The sequence below is a fragment of the Hoplias malabaricus genome, chromosome 11, assembly GCF_029633855.1.
Source record: "Hoplias malabaricus isolate fHopMal1 chromosome 11, fHopMal1.hap1, whole genome shotgun sequence".
Taxonomy (NCBI): Eukaryota; Metazoa; Chordata; class Actinopteri; order Characiformes; family Erythrinidae; genus Hoplias; species Hoplias malabaricus.
The window spans coordinates 8261804-8281038 of record NC_089810.1 but is presented as its reverse complement, the minus strand read 5'-3'; the positions used below and the strand labels follow the sequence as shown (position 1 = coordinate 8281038).

The 19235-nt window shown below is 37.5% G+C and overlaps 1 pseudogene; it reads left to right on the top strand.

Annotated features, from left to right (window-relative positions):
* The first annotated feature begins 1184 nt into the window (after window positions 1-1184).
* LOC136709976 (cytosolic phospholipase A2 gamma-like) lies at window positions 1185-10973 on the top strand (annotated as a pseudogene).
* The last annotated feature ends 8262 nt before the right edge of the window (window positions 10974-19235 follow it).

The window sequence follows — 19235 nt, the reverse complement described above, 5'->3', positions numbered from 1 at the left end:
AAAAACTTTTTATAAATTTCAGATGTTTCCTCACCGTTTGCTGGACTCCAATCGATTTGCACTGGAAAGCAGTCTAATGTGTTTATGACTCACCCGTGTCTGTAAATGGGTAAAAATAAATACTGTCTTGATTCGGTATGCTAGGCATACTAATGTATTGAATGTAATGTAATGTTCAAAATATATATTTACTGAAATCCATCTTACTTAAGCATCTGTGTATGTGCCAACAACACCAAGAAAAGTAATGAACAAATATAAAATACCTTTTAAAAATTAAAAACAAAAAATAGCATCAAATCTTTTTTAAAAATAAAACATAGTTATACCAATTTAATTAGCCTTTTTATGTAGTGTCTGGAATAGGATTTATTTTTTGTGTTGGAAATGTTCATTTTAATATTTTTAATTATTTATTACAAAGTATGACAACTTTGAGGCAAAAGTGAAAGTGTGGATCAAGTAAGAACAGAGTTTCGAGGGACATAGCAGCATTTGAGACTTTAGATATGAACAGACCAAACTGATAGTGTTGAGGGCCATAAGTCATCCTGTTTTGTCATGTGACCTGTAATTCTGGGAAGGAGCAGGGTGTGATATTGGAAAACTATAAAAGAGTGACGGAGAGTGGATCGCTCAGACCCAGGTTCTTAACAAACCCAATTTGTTAGTCTGCTTTGTTATCGTTGACTCTTACAACCCTAGATAAGGGAACAGGGGGACTCTCTTTATCAAGAGTTAAAGCTGTGTATCTGAAAGGAGAAGACTGTAAGACTGTCGGCAGCAAGGTAAATTAATGCTGTAATGCAATAATACCATTATATATTATACATTTTAAAATGCTACTAATAAGGAGCAATAATGTAAATAGCTGCTGAAAAGTGCTGTGTAAACCTTTGTTAAAATGTCTTAAGTTCCACTTTAAAAGTAATTTTTTAAAATGTTAAAAAGATCCAAAAATCTATGATGAAATATGTAGATTCCTTCAATATTTTGTACTTTTTAATATTTAAATAAATGAATTATGAATATGAAATCATGAAAAGTTTCAGTCAATCAAAATTTTTAATTAAGACCATGTAATAGAGAAAATGTAACACCTATTCATCTCTGAACGCTGACTTGAACAACTGAACCATTTTATTGTTTGTTCCAATATTTGATCTTTTATTCCTTTATTCAGAATGGGGCAAACGAAAAGCTGTGAAAGGTATAAATGTATTAATATTATTATTATTATTATTATTATTAATTAAGAAGATTTATTGAGTTATAAACCTGCAGTATTTCCCTGTGACTGAAATATATTTGTGCATAGATGTGTATCATCCTTTCAATAATGACCATGACTAGGTTCATCTTCTTATTAATTCAAAGAAGTTCACTACAGTTTATGTAGTCAAGTTAGTCTATGAATTTATAAATGTAGAAAACAAATAATTAGAAACATGTGACTGATATAATTACTCTGTAACTGTTGAGATGTGATAATTCTGGGTTAAACCTGTGTAATGTGTGTGGCAGTGAAGTGAGGATTGGTCACTCTCTGAATGAGGCTGAGAGAAAGCATTTGGACCAAAGGGTAAAAATTGTTCAACGGTGTCTGGAGCAGCAAGGTATTCACTGCTCTGTGGTAAGTCATTATTTTAAATACACAAACCTAAAGGCCAGATTTACTCAGTAATGTGCAATAACTGCAGTGTTTGCTGACATTCAGATAGTAAACCAATATTCTGGATGCAATTTTGACAAAAAAAATATTGGCAATTACCAAATCTACTCATCCACTATTCCACCACAATATAAAGATATAAAGCAACTTATTGCTGGGGTCTTAACATTAGAATTTTACTGTGTTTCTGTAGACCAATAAGTTAATTTGCATAATTTCCTCAGGGGTTTTCTGAGGGATGTGTTAAGCTGCATTTACTGTGACTCTTTATTGTCACACGTACCAGTTGTAACACACATGCGCAGCCTTTGATTGTTAAATTTGTTTATAAAATATACTGTTTTATTAATAGCTATTTGTTAAATGTGACTGATTTTTATTTATAGTAGAAAATGGAGTAGGACTGAATAGGCTGAATATGTAATTGTAAATATCTGGCAAACCGTAACTCTAAATCAAGCCTACTGAATCTTCTTTTGTATAGATGTTTATTTGTAGAGGCTGTTTACTTTATAGCCTTAAAAAAAAAAAATGTACACACATCAGTGGTGTAGCTCAAACTGAACCGAGGCCCACTCTGCCACTGCCTGAGAGTTCACGCATGCAGACATGCTCTCATTTACTGTTCCACGGTTCCAAGAGTTGAACTCAGAGCAGAAGAGTGAGGCACATGAGAGACAACCGCTGCTTTTGTTTCCTGAACCCATTTCACACCAGACGCTGTAAAAGTGCCATATGAGGCACCTCACCACGCACAGTAATCTCCTATAATAAATGTAACCAGTCACATAAAATTGATCCTGCAACAAAAATGTTATGTACCAGATACTATGCACAGTTAATAATTAGTCATAAATAATACTCAATACAAATAGCAGGTATCCTCTAATGCAGAAAATATTTCTCATTCATTCATTGTCTGTAACCCTTATCCAGTTCAGGGCAGTGGTAGGTCCGGAGCCTACCTGGAATCATTGGCCGCAAGGCGGGAACACACCCTGGAGGGGGTGCCAGTCCTACACAGGGTGCACACACACACACCTCTAATGACACTTGAGTCACCAATCCACCTACCAACGTGTGTTTTTAGAGCGTGGGAGGAAACCAGAGCACCCAGAGGAAACCCACGCAGACACAGGGAGAACACACCACACTCCTCACAGACAGTCACCCGGAGGAAACCCACGCAGACACAGAGGGAACACACCACACTCCTCACAGACAGTCACCTGGAGGAAACCCATGCAGACACAGGGAGAACACACCACACTCCTCACAGACAGTCACCTGGAGGAAACCCACACAGTCACAGAGAGAACACACCACACCCCTCACAGACAGTCACCTGGAGGAAACCCACGCAGACACAGGGAGAACACACCACACCCCTCACAGGCAGTCACTTGGAGGAAACCCACACAGTCACAGAGAGAACACACCACACCCCTCACAGACAGTCACCCGGAGCGGGACTCGAACCCACAACCTCCAGGACCCTGGAGCTGTTTTATTGCAACACTACCTGCTGCATGATCATGCTGCCCAGAAATTTCTCAAATATTGTAAAATACAGTTGTAAACTTAAAACATATCTTTCTTTCTGGGTTTTTACACATTGCACTAAAACAGACTTTTTAAAGTGATCATACAGGGGATCAGTTATGACACTGTAGTGTGTGCTAATAAAACATTACAGTACATGCTTTAAACTGGGGCCAGATCAGAGCCATTCATTGTTTTCAACCATAAGAGCCTTGAAACCTGACTTGGACTTGCAGAAAATGACTTGTGAGCATCTCTGATTGATGTGAAAAGTCACAGGTGAAAATTTCTCTGTTGTATCCTGTTTTTTTTTTTTTTTGTTTGTTTGTTTTTACATTCTGATGTATCTCACCACATTTCTAATTTAATGAGATCAGTGTTGTGCAGTTCACCTGTCAGTGGTTTTAATGTAGTGTCTGGTCAATGTGTGTGTTTATATGAACGCTTTACCAATCATTACATTTTTGTTGCTTGTATAATTAACGTGTAACTACAGTTACATCAAATCATAGTGAGTCAGTAGATGCATCAATGTTGTTGAAACCAGCATTTATATTTTCTGTTTCAATGTTGACAGGGCGATTTACCTAAAATTGCAGTGCTGGGTTCTGGTGGAGGTCTGAGGGCTATGATTGGACTGCTGGGGTCACTGGGTGAACTCAGTAAAGAGGGACTGTTGGACTGTATCATGTATCTGAGTGGAGTCTCAGGATCGACCTGGTACTGATTCACAAAGTAACACATATTTCTGTCATTCATTTAGGCTGTACTTATGGAGGATTTTCATTGTTACATTTGATTATTATTATTTTATTTTATATAAACCCAAAATGTCCTAATACAGAGTTTTGCTTTTCTTTTGTTCATTTTGGAAGGGAGTGCAGAGTGAGAGAATTGTTGTTTTCACTACCAGAGCAAACAGAAGTGAGATAATTGACCAATTGGCTACAGCACCACATTGTGACAGACCAATGCTTCAGTGCAATAAATTAAAATAAATAAAAAAAGAGAATTTCTAATGTCAATCGTAAAACATACTAAAATTTGCATGTAGGCCTTTTTCACACATTTCATTTTCATTTGTTTATAGCGTAATAATTATTCATTTTCTCTGATAAATGTTTGCACTGCTAACAATAAAATTTAAAGTGTTTCCATTTATGTTCAAATCCATTTATAGTGGAAAATGATGTATATCTTTTGTTGTTGTTGTTAAACTAAACTCCTCCTCTTTAGGTGCATGGCATCATTATATAAAGAGTCCGACTGGTCCACCAAACTGGAGGCTCTGACAGAAAACATCAAGAAAAGACTCACTGGTCCTGGTGTCAGTAGTCTGGAAAAGGGGAAAAAGCTGGTGAATTACTATTTGAACAAAGACAACTTCTGCCTCACAGATGTGTGGGCAGCGCTGGTTGTATCTACGATGGTGAATGAAGTAAGAATAAGTGTCTAATTATGCTCTGTATTGTTAGTTTTTTTTATCTAAGATTTGCTTTATGTAGGGAGTATGGCACTCTTTTGCATGTGGCCCGAGCTCCTCCACTGACAAACAGAGCTGTTTACAAACATGACAGAGGTAAATGGCTCAGGGATCCATACTTTTATTAATTTCATTTTACCCTCTAAATGAGATTAAAACTGTGGACAGAAACCATAAAAAAATAAATATCTCAGTTTTTATTTGAGTTGTGTGTTTGAGTAATGAGTAGGTCCCCAATAAGGCGGCTATTCTGTACTGTACTATAGCGACAGCTGTGACCCATATATATCTTGAACTAACTCATTAGAACTAAGTCCACAATGTGGAAATTCATTATTGGCCACTCATGGCATTAAAAAAACTGACACAGAAAACAATACACAAAAATAATCATATATATCCCTGGTGGCTCTTGGTGTCCAGTAGCATTTGCCTAATAAAAGCTGCTCAAACTGTGAGTTAAGAAGGTGTAGTGTGTCCCCTACAATCCAAAAATGTTATATAACACAAGACAAGACAGCGATATTCTAGCTCTACGTTCTTATAAATGAACTCAACTCTCCTCAAAGGCACTTCCTCCTAGACACCTGTCCAGAACTGTAGCCAGATATTTAAAACAACTACCTCTAATCATCCCCTTGGTTTTTACTGATAACTGGTGATAACTGGTGTGCCCTTCATCTTCCCTTCAATGTTTTCCAAATTATTCATATCAGTTTTAGAAAAATGCTTCAAAAATGTGCTGCCTCTCATCATACCCTTCCTTCCTTGATTTATTAATCCAAGAAGTGCCATGTCCTCTGCATAATAGGTACTTCTTTGGAGTAAATAGTATGTTAGCTTGGTACAGGACAATGGGAAACACCATCTTTAAAACTGGCTGAACAGGTTTGTTTCTCCTCTCAAACAATCTACAGGCCTTTTTCCTAATGTTACATTAACCTACATCACTGTGCATAAGGATGTAGTAAAAGATCAATAAAATGATACTGTGAAAGATATGCCCAGATTAGGAATTCTGTTTCTAAACTTCATTTTCTACTTTGTATGTTTGCCTGTACAGATATGATTCATTTCCTGCTAATGACTTCAGCGAATTCATTTTTTTAATCTGATTTTTTTCTTTTGACAGATAGATGAGAGTGGCATCACAAAGCAGAGAGGCAACTTCACTAATGACCCATATCCCATTTACACTGTGATTGATAAACAGTGTAAATATGACCGACTACATAAAGGTAATATTTTATAAATGTGTGTGTCACTTTGGTTGTGTGTAAATGCACTGAAACACACAATAGTTTGTGTTTGTAGATACGTGGTTTGAGATCACCCCGGACGAATCCGGTTACTCATTACTGGAGCCTTTGTGAACTCACAGTGTTTGGGAAGTAAGATTCAGAATGGACAGAAGATTAAGGACCAGCCTGAAATGGACATGCTCTACTTACAAGGTAATGATAATCTCATCAGTAACAAATGATTGGTCCGCCTTTTATGGCAGCCTGCTGGTAAAAGGTAAAGCCTCTTGAAAGACACAGAAAATAAGAATTGTGACAGAGTGACATGTGACAGAGAACACATAAAAAAAACTCAGAGATAACAACAAAAACTGAAATCAAAACTCTAAAGGCATCAGTGAATATCCCTCTCAAACACTGCATTTTTCCTTTAGAATCTCTGTAATAGAATTTAATAGAATAGAACTAACACATTTTTAATAATTTTCTATTTCTGAGAATGTGCAGGTTTTATTTTAATGTTGTGGAAGAAATAATGCTCTTTGTTTTCATTCACACCTGGGAGCATTCATTCATTCATTCATTATCTGTAACCACTTTTCCAATTCAGGGTGGAGGTGGGTCTGAAGCCTACCTAGAATCACTGGGAGCAAGGCAGGAACTCACCCTGGAGGGGGTATCAGTCCTTCACAGGGCGAAACACATTCACACACTCACACCTAAGGACACTTTTTGAGTCTCCAATCCACCTACCAATGTGTGTTTTTGGAGCGTGGGAGGAAACCAGAGCACCCGGAGGAAACCCACGCAGACACAGAGAGAAAACTCCACACTCCTCACAGACAGTCACCTGGAGGAAACCCGCGCAGACACAGGGAGAACACACCGCACTCCTCACAGACAGTCACCCGGAGGAAACCCACGCAGACACAGGGAGAACACACCACACTCCTCACAGACATTCACCTGGAAGAAACCCACGCAGACACAGGGAGAACACACCACACTCCTCACAGTCAGTCACCCGGAGGAAACCCACGCAGACACAGGGAGAACACACCACACTCCTCACAGACAGTCACCTGGAGGAAACCCACGCAGACACAGGTAGAACACACCACACTCCTCACAGACATTCACCTGGAAGAAACCCACGCAGACACAGGGAGAACACACCACACTCCTCACAGACAGGTCCCTGGAGCTGTGTGACTTGTCTGGGAACAGTTTCTAATTTATAAATTGAACTGTGAGGACTGAGTCAGGGATACAGTAACACTCTAAATTCAGAAAGAGTATTTCAATAAAAAACAAAATTATCTAAATTAATTTAAAAAATCACGGCAGTTGTGTGCCGATATTGGAACATGTCTGTGAGGGGTTTAATAGCAGTCAGCATTAACAAGAGCTTTAGATAGGCCAGGCTCCATGTTGGATGATATGTTTCAATTTATAAAAATATTTCACAGGAATTTCCACTGTTCCAGAGAATGTGATTCCACTAAAATGAGATTGAGCATGGGATCTTTACTCTCATGTGCAGTTGCTCTGGTATGTCCTGTTACTATTGTCCAGAGAGTTAAATAATTCAAAGAGATGTCTGTATTTAAGAAATTAGTGCCTATAGTGTTAATGTAATTTTTTTTTACTGTCTGCTGGGGACTGTGTACTTATGGCACAGTACAACTATGAAGTTTTATTTTTATACAGGACTTTGTGGCAGTGCGATAGCAGATATGGAAGAAATCCTTAAGTTCATACGAAACCTGATTCAAGGTATGAACCACACATTTGGTATAACAGTGTATATGAAATGATGCTTATTAAACAGTGGATATTAATAGATATTTTTTTTTAGTTTTGCTAAACAGGACTTGAATAGAAGTTTTAATTTTTTTATAATCAACCACAAATTTGTTTGACAATATGAAAAAAACAAAGTACACATGGTTGGTTAGGAAGGATCATGTTTGGTGTCTCTAGCTTTCACATTTCAGTATGATGGAGTTTTAGGGCCATGGCATTGAAAAAAAAAAATCAGAGAATAAAGCCTGAATGTTCTGAGAAACACTGTTTTAATTATGAGATTTATCTAAATATTTGTGATTGTGCACAATATAGTGAGCTGTTAAGGTGAACAGCATTATTTATTAAATACTTCCATCCACATGACAATAAATGACTCCAGCCAATGACTGCAATGCATAAGATTTTAGTTTACTGTACATGTCCATAAGCCAAGGGCAAGGTTTTCCAAAGGGAAGGTGGTAATGTAGCATATCACAGAAGATTAGAATTGTTTCAGAAATTGATTGTCAGATTTGCAATATCTCTTGTAGTTCAAAAGTTATCAACACAGAAAATTCAAAACTTTTGTTGTCCGTTACAGGCTCGATCAGACCCTAAATGCTCAGCACCATCTTTGGTCAGAATGGATGGGAGCACTGTTTCCTGTAGCATTGTCCGGTAGCATTTAGGGTCTGCTCGAACCTGTTACAAGCCTGTAATATTTTATCTTTACCTCAACAAAACAGACAAAATGGCAGCTGCAAAATACTACACTGAAGAATTAATATTAGAGGAGAAGAATGGCCAGGAAGTTCTCTTAAACCTTGTTGAACTGAAGATTTGTGTCTTGCAAAAACGGGATCCTGACATTTTACTCTACAAACTCACAGCACTACTACAAGGTTGTATTCACCTCTATATGAATACCTGGACATATATATATATATATATATATATATATAATATAATATATATAATATAATATATTTGTATTTTGTCTTTAGTTAAATGCAAAGGCATAGCAATGGTGATGAAATCAGAAAGAAAGCTCTCTGAGGCACATCTGGATATGAACATACTGAAAGTGTGCAGTTCTTTCTTTGACTGGTTCCCCAGTATGGGGCAGGGTAAGTAGAATCCACAAGTTTTCACAACAATATCTCAGTGACATTAATACTTCTGTGTATTATATACTGTATAAATGTATTTTAATCAGTAATTTTATCCAGACTCTCCTTCACCTTATTAATCAACCATTAAACTGAAACCTAGTGGCCTGTTTATTTGAGAGGTTCTGTAAAGCCCTGTATTAAACCTGGGTGTCATATTTGGGGACCTGCTCCATGGAACTTAAAATGGTTAATAGAAAGATTAAAGCATTTTAGATGTTTGTCTCATGTGTTTTGCGCTTCATAGGAAACATATAAAACCATACAATATTTTATAAATATTTCTTACAATTTTTTGGTAGTAAAAATGTATTTCCCTCCTTAAATGGTTAATCCTGAAAATAATACAATTTTTAGAAACTAAAAAAACTGTTTGCTGTAATGTGATTTATATCTATGTGATCATTAACAAATAATAATGAACACCCTCTTAACAAAACTTTGCAAAATTCAAGTGTTTGTGACTGAAAGCTAAACCTGTATGTTTTAGATGTATGAGTTATTACATATATCCAACAGAAACACACATAAATGTCATTTGAACACAGGAGTGTAAAAAAAATCAAAAATTGTATACAATTTTATCTACAAATAAATTAAAATTACTTGTATAAGTATTTTAATAACAAATAAGTACATTTGCCATACTGTGATAATTCTCTATAATATCTCTATCTAACAGTAGACTGTAATGGAAAATTAAAACTATATATATATGTTTAGTTACATATTTATTTATGTTTGCTAGAATTTTGGATCACCGTTGTTAGAACCATAGAGTTTGTTGTGCGCTGGATCTGGGGAAAGACTTACAACTATCTCTACAACATGAGAGGTGAGTAATCAAATACTATGTATTTATTATACAAATATTATATGTATGTGTGAGTGTATAAAATAAGGAGTATAGAATCACTCTCCAAGGTTGTCTACTTGTAGGTTTACAAAATTAGTTTAGAAAGGCTCTCCAGCTGCAAAGGTACAGAATTACGCTCTACCACTACTGACACCACATATCCAGTACAGCACTGCCCAATGCTGCAGGTCTCTATCACTCTAGCAGATGATTAGCATTGTCTTGGTTACATTGGGCTCATTTGCATCTGTTTTACAGCATCTCTTTTAATTTCTTTTTTTTTTCTGATTATATAAGCTGTGTGTGTGTACAACTGAACATCTGCGTCCAGAACTGTGTATCTCAGTTTAGCTGAATTCTCTCATTCTAAAAATATCAACACATTTTTTAATGTGTTGCCGTGGAAGACGTTGACCCCAGTATCCTCAGCTCAGACACAAGAGAATATGAAGACGCTGGACTGTTAGTCAACTCATCCTATTTCTCAGTGCTGAGAAAAGAACGAGACATTGACCTCATCATTTCCCTTGACTTCAGTGCAGGGGATCCCTTTCTGGTACCACACACACACACACACACACACACACACTCACACAGCCACTAAACAAGAACCTGCTTCCAGAACCAGGACCTGATTTACCTGGTGGTAAAGCAGAAATGTTGAGTCTAGTCAGTGGGTGGTTAATAATATTGATTGCAACTTTTTTTGCATCTTTTTTTAATGCAGCAGACCAACGGAAAAATCTTTCTTTTACAGACTGTGGTTCAAACCTCTAAAGCATGCAAATAACTTCACATTCCTTTCCCTGAAGTTGTTATACCGATTGAAGACAAAGCAGAACGAAAGGATTTCTATTTGTTTAGAGGATACGGCAAAGCTCCAACTGTGATTCACATTCCTCTCTTCAACTGTGTTAACTGCAAAGTTAACTCATCACAATGGAGTATGAGTATTCTTTTATGTGAATGACTTCAATGTGATGCTGTTATACTGTGAATACCAGTATGTTCCACTGTGCTCTAATGAGTGTCTGTTTCCTCAGGACACATTAAGGAGTATGAGGAAAGATACTCAACATCTGTGCTGCATTACACTTCTAAAATGATCACGGATCTTTTGGAGATAGCTGCCTCTAACATCAGAAATAAAAAAGTGAACCTGCTCACGGAGATCAGAAAAGTCACTGAGGAAAAGAAACAAACCAAGCTTGGATTAAAGTGATGTTTTCCAAATACAAGGAAAAAACACACAATTTGTTCCCAGGTTAAACATTACATTTTCACAAATTCTTCATAATGACTAAGACATTTTTAAACTTAACATCCATGCTAATTATTAAAAAATATTTCTCAGTAATGAAAATATATTGATTAATTTATTAATATTTATTGCTACCTAATAAACCAAGTCTGATCAAACCAAGAGCTAATTTTAACATTAGCCATTTTACACAATCTGTTAAATGTTAGACTTTCTTTCAATTTCAAATAAACATCTTTAACATAATAATCACATCATCAACTCATCAGGTGTTTATTTGTTTATATAATGTTGGTTTACATTTAAAACATTTTTTCTTACAATTTTGTCTTGCAATGATATTAACTAACTCATGTATGCTAATTATTTCATAATTAATGCTAACAGTGTTTTTAAAATATGGATGCTTAACCCTATATATATCTAAATAAACATTATTTTAGTTGTGATTTACAGTTATATTTACTTTAATTGATTTTTGTTCAGTCAGAGTTTGTATCCTATAAAATACAAACAGTTTAGAGTCTAAAATACCCTTGCACTCAGACACTGACAGAACAGGAGCCAGTGCTGATACCTAGAAAGAAAAGTAGAGACTTAAACACAGTATAAGTGCGGTAGCAAGCAATATCTGTTCAGTGTTTATACCTACACTATACAGACAGTATGTATTGGGACACCTACATGAGCTTTATAGCACCAACAGGAGCTTTCTAAATCCATATGCATTGATATGGAGTTGATGGGTGAATTTGGGTGGCAGCTGAGGCTTTAAGATTAGAGATGTGAGCTTGAGGCTGGAGGGTCGTTGTTTCAGTTTCAGCTGGAAACATGTTTCCATGACTAAGGTGCCCAAGAGTGAGGCACCTAGACCCCAAACCTAGGCACTGAGGTGGTTGACAGCCCACTGCTTCATTTGTGTGTACGTCTACTACCTCTAGTGTGTGTGGAGAATAGCTCACTACTGTGTGTTTCTGTGTTCACGATCGCAGATGGATTAAAAATGTTTCCCCAAGGGGATTAATAAAGGCAATTCTTCTTCTTCTTAACAACTCCCACTGTTCTGGGAAGGATTTCTACAAGATTTTGGAGTGTGCTCATGGGAATTTTTGCACATTCATCCAGAGGAGCATTAGTGAGGATCTCAGCAGCTGCTGAGTCAGCAGAACATTGATTATTTTTATGTACTGTATGCCTCAGCGCTCGGGGACCACTACTGTCTAAATTTACATGGTCTGCCACTTAGATTCTGAGCTCCTGTGGTTCCTAAATCCAATAATACAACTCATATTTGATTGTAGGATGCAAAAAATGTCACAAACTGATTTGTTACAATGGTGGTATCCTATTACAGCACCAAATTCTAGTGTTTCAGTCCAGTGAGCTCTTTAGAATGACCCATTCTCTTACTAATGTTTGTAAAGGCAGGCTGCAGGACCAGGTGCGTGATTGGATTTACCTGTGGCAATGAGACTTTATGAAACACTAGAGTTGAATTATTAGGAGGTGTGTCCCAGTAATTTTGTCTATATGTGTGTGTTTCATACCTAGAAAGAAGAATGATTTAAGCAAAGAATAACTGCTCAACAAGTGATCTTCAGTACAGAATAATGTTAATGTATTGTCATATAATCATATATTTTCATCTATTTGTTTTTCAATCACTCATTAACTCTCTGAGGTTTAGCAATCTGACAGTTATCCACATTATGTTAATTTGGCACACAGATAGATACTTTGCATCTATGACAATGCTTTTATTGTTATTTTTATTTCTTCTTTTCCTTTTGTCAGTCTCTGATTTGTTTGATCATGTTGATGAGGTTTATCTACGTTTTATCTATCTTTCGTGTGTTGTACTCTTACCTGTGAAATGTATTACCCCCTCCTCGCTGGACACAATGTGATATTGTGAACAATGAAATAAATATTAAAGTTTAATAGTCCTTTGGTGAGGGGGGTTGGTGGAGGGCAAAAAAGACAATACTCTTTTTACAATATAAGTTTTCTGTATAAAATTTAATCCAATTAAAGACAGTAAACCATATGTGGACCCATGCTGGCTCTTTGCATAATCACAAAACTTACACATGGATTATGTGGTAGATAAGGAACAAAGCAGTTGTTCAGTAATGCATAGCATTTGTTGACTGTTCCTTATGTCCCCTAGTACATAATATTACAGAACATTATGCTTTTGGACTGAAGTTTGAAATGTATCTTGAATTCTAGGAATGTAAGCCACGACTAAACAGAAATGTGTGACAACACTATACAAATAAATTTGATTTGATTTGATTTGAAACGTGAAGCAGCTCAGTGGCCATTTTCTACTCAGAGTATACATCTCAATAAAGTAATACAATATTGATTTGTGGATTTGCATTACTTTGTACTACAACATATTATACAACAAAAAAAAATACAACATATTTTTAATAAAATAGGAAAACGTCAAATACAATTTAAGGTAATACAGTTTTTCCTTTTCTTAACCATGCTTAGTGTTCATTCATTCATTCATTCATTCATTATCTGTAACTGCTTATCCAGTTCAGGGTCACGGTGGGTCCAGAGCCTACCTGGAATCATTGGGCGCAAGGCATGCTTAGTATTACTTTACTTTATTTAAGAGTTATTATTTGCTACAATACTATTCTGCAAAGAGAGCTCGATAAATACTTTATTGATCCCAAAGGAAATTTAGCAAAGTTATCAGTGCTGTCCCTGTGAAAAAACACACACACACACACACACTCTCAGCACATCTCTTACTCTTGTCACTTGTCTCAGCACATCTCTTACTCTTGTCACTTGCTCAAAATCATATTGCTGCTATACATTTCTCTAATGGCACATTTCAACTACATGTTACATACATGTCTTTCTTGCTTTTCCACTAGACAAATCTGGTACTTGGTACACTCCTTTACTTCCTGATTGCCCCAGCTCCATGCATATAAAAATAATGTGTAAACATTATGGCACACTGATTGGCCATTAGATGGCTACAGCAGAAATCACATTTTTCTTTATCTGATTCAGCTCATAAAATTACGCAGTGGTCTTTTGAAGAGGTTCAAACGCTCCTCGGATCGGTGGCCGACGAAAGAATCCAGCGAGAGCTGGACACTGTAACAAGGAAGGAACAAACTCTACTGATCTGTCTGAACTGATGACGGAGCTATGTTCAGTCTCAAACAACAACAACATGCCAATACACCATGAGTAAACACCGCTTAACGTTACTGCTGCCATTGTTGTGGTTTCCAAAGCTTGCTGTTCTCGTTAGAGACAAGGTTTTGAGATGATACATTGTGGGGCAGGGGGCTGTATATTGGCTGCAAAGGACACAGGCTCCACAAACTGTTGTCTCCAAGACTTTGCAACACTGTTACAGATTGTGGCATGTTGTGACACAGGTTTCAGTCTTGCTGTTTCCCGGTCTCTGTCTTGATTCAGACATAATATGTTCTGCTCCTGGTCTTTAGTGTTAATCTAGTTCCAAATTCAATATATCAACGTCTCAGACTTGACACAGACTCAGTGTTTCCCGGTCTTGACTCTGACTCAACCAAAATGTTCTGGACTCAGACTTGACTCAGACTCCACAGTGTGGTTTTCCAGGCAGGGGTTAAGTTTAGTCCTGTACTATATCCCCCTTTCAATGGAAAAATCACAATTCAAAATGATATGTAGTCAAAAACTAGGCTTAATCCCAGTCTGGGAGACCATACCTAAGTGTCCCAGTCTCAGTCGTGACTCAAACTCATTATGTCCCAATCTCAGTTTTGACTCTGACTCGATTTGCCCTGTTCTTGATTCTGTTTCAGTGTTTCCTGGTCTCAGTCTTGTCCTGGTCTCAATGGTCTCTAATTGTAACGTGCTGTTTTGTGTTCTGTTTTGTATTGTTTCTGTTTCTGTTCTGTGCTCCCCTTGTCATGTGACTGTTTCCCACCTGTCTTGTGTCTGCTTCCTGCTTGTTCCCTGGTCATGTGATACCCTTCCCTTGTGTTTCTAGTGTCGTGTCATAATTAGTAACCAGGTGTTTCTTGTTGGTGTTGTCTTTATATAGTCCTTGTCAGTGTTTCTTGTTTGTGGGTCATTGTATGTATGTTTGGTTGATGTTCATGGTCCTTAGCCCTGCTCTGCGTTTCATCTTGCTCTGTGTTTAGCCTTCTTGTTTAACTCGTGTTTTATGTTTAGATTCCTTGTTTAGTGTTTAGCTGTGTTTAGCATTTAGCCCCTTAGTTCTGTATAGTCCTTGTTCAGTGTTTAGCCCTGTTTATAGTTTAGCCCTTGTGTTTAGTGTCCCTCTGTTTAGTTCCCTTTAAGTTATTGTAATAAAGCCTCCTGCATTTACCTACATCCCTTACTCCTACACACCTGCACGATTACACTAATGATCTAATGGCCAACACTGTTCTTAGCAGTCATGGATCATGTGCACTGTGGCATACCTTTCTGTAGCAGGATTTTAATTTTAAATATGGCTTGGTAAGACAGGTGCGATTACACTTCCTTAACATCTGTCTACAGTGTGTCTCAGACTCTCCTGAAGCACTGTGAGTAGGACTTAAATGCATCTTGGGTGCATTTACACCTGCATTTAGATGTGAATTTCTTTGACAACTAATTGATACAATAATACAAAACATCAAAACATAGATGGACATGTAGTGTCTTTAGGATAGATTTATCAGCTCTTTTAAATGTGTTTTTATTGTTGAACGTTGTTTTTGTTCTTACTACGTTGTTTTAAATATACTGGACCCCTCAATTTCCCTCAGGATAAATAATGTATCCAGCTGTATCGCCATCCATCCATCCATCCACCCTCCTTCCCTCATTGGGAATCCATGCAAAGGGTTATATCTATTCCCTAGGATGAGGTGTATTTGCAACTGTCGACATTTGCAAGGGTGATTTTGTCCTGGAGTAAAGAGGCCATCTCTTACCACAAAATCACTTCAAGAACAATAATGTGGGGACAGTGTTTTATTTGGATTTTCACTCGAGAGGGAAATACTGGAGGTAGGTGGCCTTACACTTATAACTGGGATATCATTCATTCATTCATCAGCGTTCATTATCTTTTTGTTTCAAGGTTAAACCAAAATCATCTTCTGCACTGACTCCTCAGAAGGTTTTTCTCACTACACAGGAAGAGGTGTGGAATTTGTCTTTGTAGAAACTACATGCAGTCTGCCTTCAGGAGAGCGCTGGGACAGACTGGCAGGACTGGAGGTGAGACCAACTCACAGGGCAAACCTTTGGATGCTGGACAAAACTTGGTATGGACATACCTTACCAGGATATATGATAACTAGGGGGCTGTCCCCTATGTGAGAAATGTCGACTGTGTCTCTCCTCCTTGTGCCCAGTTGTGTTGTTGATGAACAGAATGTATGTGCATATAGCGACTGTGGTCCAGATTGTCCCTATACTGCTTTGTGTTTGTGTATGTGTGTACAGTGACAGCACCTTGTTTGAAGTTTGATTTCACTCTTCATGTTCTGTGAAGGATTCTTTATATTTCCATTATTATTTTCCATTGGTTTCAGTTTGTTCTGGTTTTGAATTCAAGTACACACAAATTTCCCATGAGCCAGTTTGTGAGGGACAAACAGACTGTTTCTTCATTTCGGGCACAAGAAGGGCTAAGTCACTCTTGGAATCGCAGAGAGTGAGGTATAGACTACCACTGCAACACAGTAAATAACCACCATCACTAGTGCTAGTAGTTCTCAAAGACTCTTATCACTAGAGCCTGCTGTTTTGTGTTTATAGTTCCTTAGCAGTTTTAATTTTGTGTTGGTGAAATGATGAAAGGTTAATTCATGGTCATATATTCTTAGTTGTGTTTGTGGAGGTGCTAACATTAACCTAAATGTAAATAAAACAATCGTATTGTAGTTATTGCTCTTTTTAGAATAAGAAAAAATATTAAAGATCTCTTCATTAGTGACTCATGAATGTAGTGCTGTTGAAATTTGGATTGGTGTGGATTAGACCTTGACAGATGTTGAGATGAACATGTTTTGCATTCTAGGAACAAGCAGAACATCTCAGAACTTCATCCAGGAGAGCACTGAGACAGAGTGGACTTCCTGCAGAACTGGGGGTGAGACCAGCTCACAGGACAAGCCTTTGGATGTTATGGACCATGATATATCATAACATCCCTAGCTTTCTACTGGCTGTCCCCAGTGTGAGAAGTGCCAAGAGTGAGTATATCCTCTGTGTCCCCAGTTGTGCTGTTTATGATCAGAATGAATGTGTTAAAAGCGACTGTGATACAGATTGGCCCCAGTCTGCTTAAAGAGATTCTGTTACACTTACTACAATTCTACTATTGTTGCTTAAAGCAATTTGAATTGTGGTTTATAGATCTTTCCCTTAATGACTCATGAATGAAGAGTACCCTTTCTAAAGGGCTGTTCCCACTCTGATAAACCATTTAAAATCATTGTGTGTGTGAGAGAGAGCGAGAGAGACAGGTGTGTGTGAGATATTTCATGGCAGTTCTGTAAAAAGTAATTACACTCAGCAACAGATAGGGGGAGCCCAGGAGACAAAAAAACAATTCTTACATAGTATTCTGCATGGGTGCCATGGTAGAAAAAAGGTTGTGGATTATTGGTCTAGTGCAAAGACACCATTACATCTGCAGTCACCACTTTTGATTCACATCTGAGTAAACAGTGCAGTTACTTCATCTAGGGCTTAGACCCAGGAGGCTGTAAATGGCATCGCTAGATTATAGGATTGTTTCATAATCTCAAATTTACTAAGCATTTTATATAATACTTTATCCAGTTTAATGAACTATCAGCTGGATTCCAGCTACGACAGGCCAGAGTAAAGCAGTGTGTGGGTGCCACGAATTTGTCCTTCCCGTCTCCCATTAAAGAAAACTGTTGGCAGGAGCTGATTTCCTAATAAGCCGCAGTATCATTTCATCACGGTTTCAAAGAGGACAGAGGATGGAGCAGGTAGGCTAATTAATGTGCTGCCTGTTTTTAGACTCTCCAACAGAAAATCAAAGCCATGGCTTGTAACGTGTAATCTCATTAGTATATGGAAATGTGCTTCTTTAAAGTCATATCAACTGTACAAGTCCCACATGGTGCGCTGATAACCAAAACAATTAGAAATGAAGGTTCACAAATATGTGCCACTGATTAAACCCTAACTGGAGCCATAGTTACTCTACACAACCAGACTCCCAAGAGGAACTGCAATCAGACAGAGCTTTACACTAAAACACTCCTTTGTCGCAGTCTTTGTGTTGGAAGAACTGGAGTATTAATACAGCCCTGTGCAAAATGATTGGCCATTCATAACTTTTTACTGTTTTCAGTAAAAACAGTCATAAAGAAAATATTAATTTGGAAATATTTCTAGAATAAATATATTGCACGTGAATGCAGGTCTTGTGGGGTGTTCCCAGTGTGCAGTGTTAAATACTTGCCAAAAATGGACCACGAAATGTAATCTGATGTGAAATGGCAACCAACTCAGACATCATGAAAATTACAGGACTTTAATAAACACACCAAATCTACAGCATTAGCGCACAGATGTCTTTGACATTTGCATAGTACTGTAGATCAAATACACATACTAGCACACACACACACACACATAAATAATCTATATTATTAGTATTGTATAAAGTCTGTTTATTGCACCTGCAGAAAAAAAAACTTGAACTTTTACACTGTAAATATCTGATTTGCGTGTCTCTCTGTCGGCTCGATGGTCTGTCTTGCTTCTTAATGTCACACTGACAAACACACAAGAAAATAAAAAAATTAGGGGACAGGGGACAATGTACGATTAATGCTGCATGGCTTCTCCCAGCTTCCCCAGTTCATACCCAGCTGTCTCAGTACAGACAGACATGGACACTGCTGATGGAGAAACAAGGAGGTGTCTAACCCTTCTGTAAACACAGGCCCATGTAGATCAAAAAACGCCTTTGTATGTTTGTCCAAATCAGGCCACCATGACCGGCCACATACCACCCATCACTGATCTGACCTTCAAAACACACACACACACACACACACACACACACACACACATACAGACAGAAATGTCGACAAAGGATTTTCTATATGTCACTACATTAAAGCAAAGAGTGTAGTAGGGTGTAGGGGTGTAGTAGGGTGTAGTAGTTAAAATATCCCCCTATGAAACGGGATGACCATTCAAGAT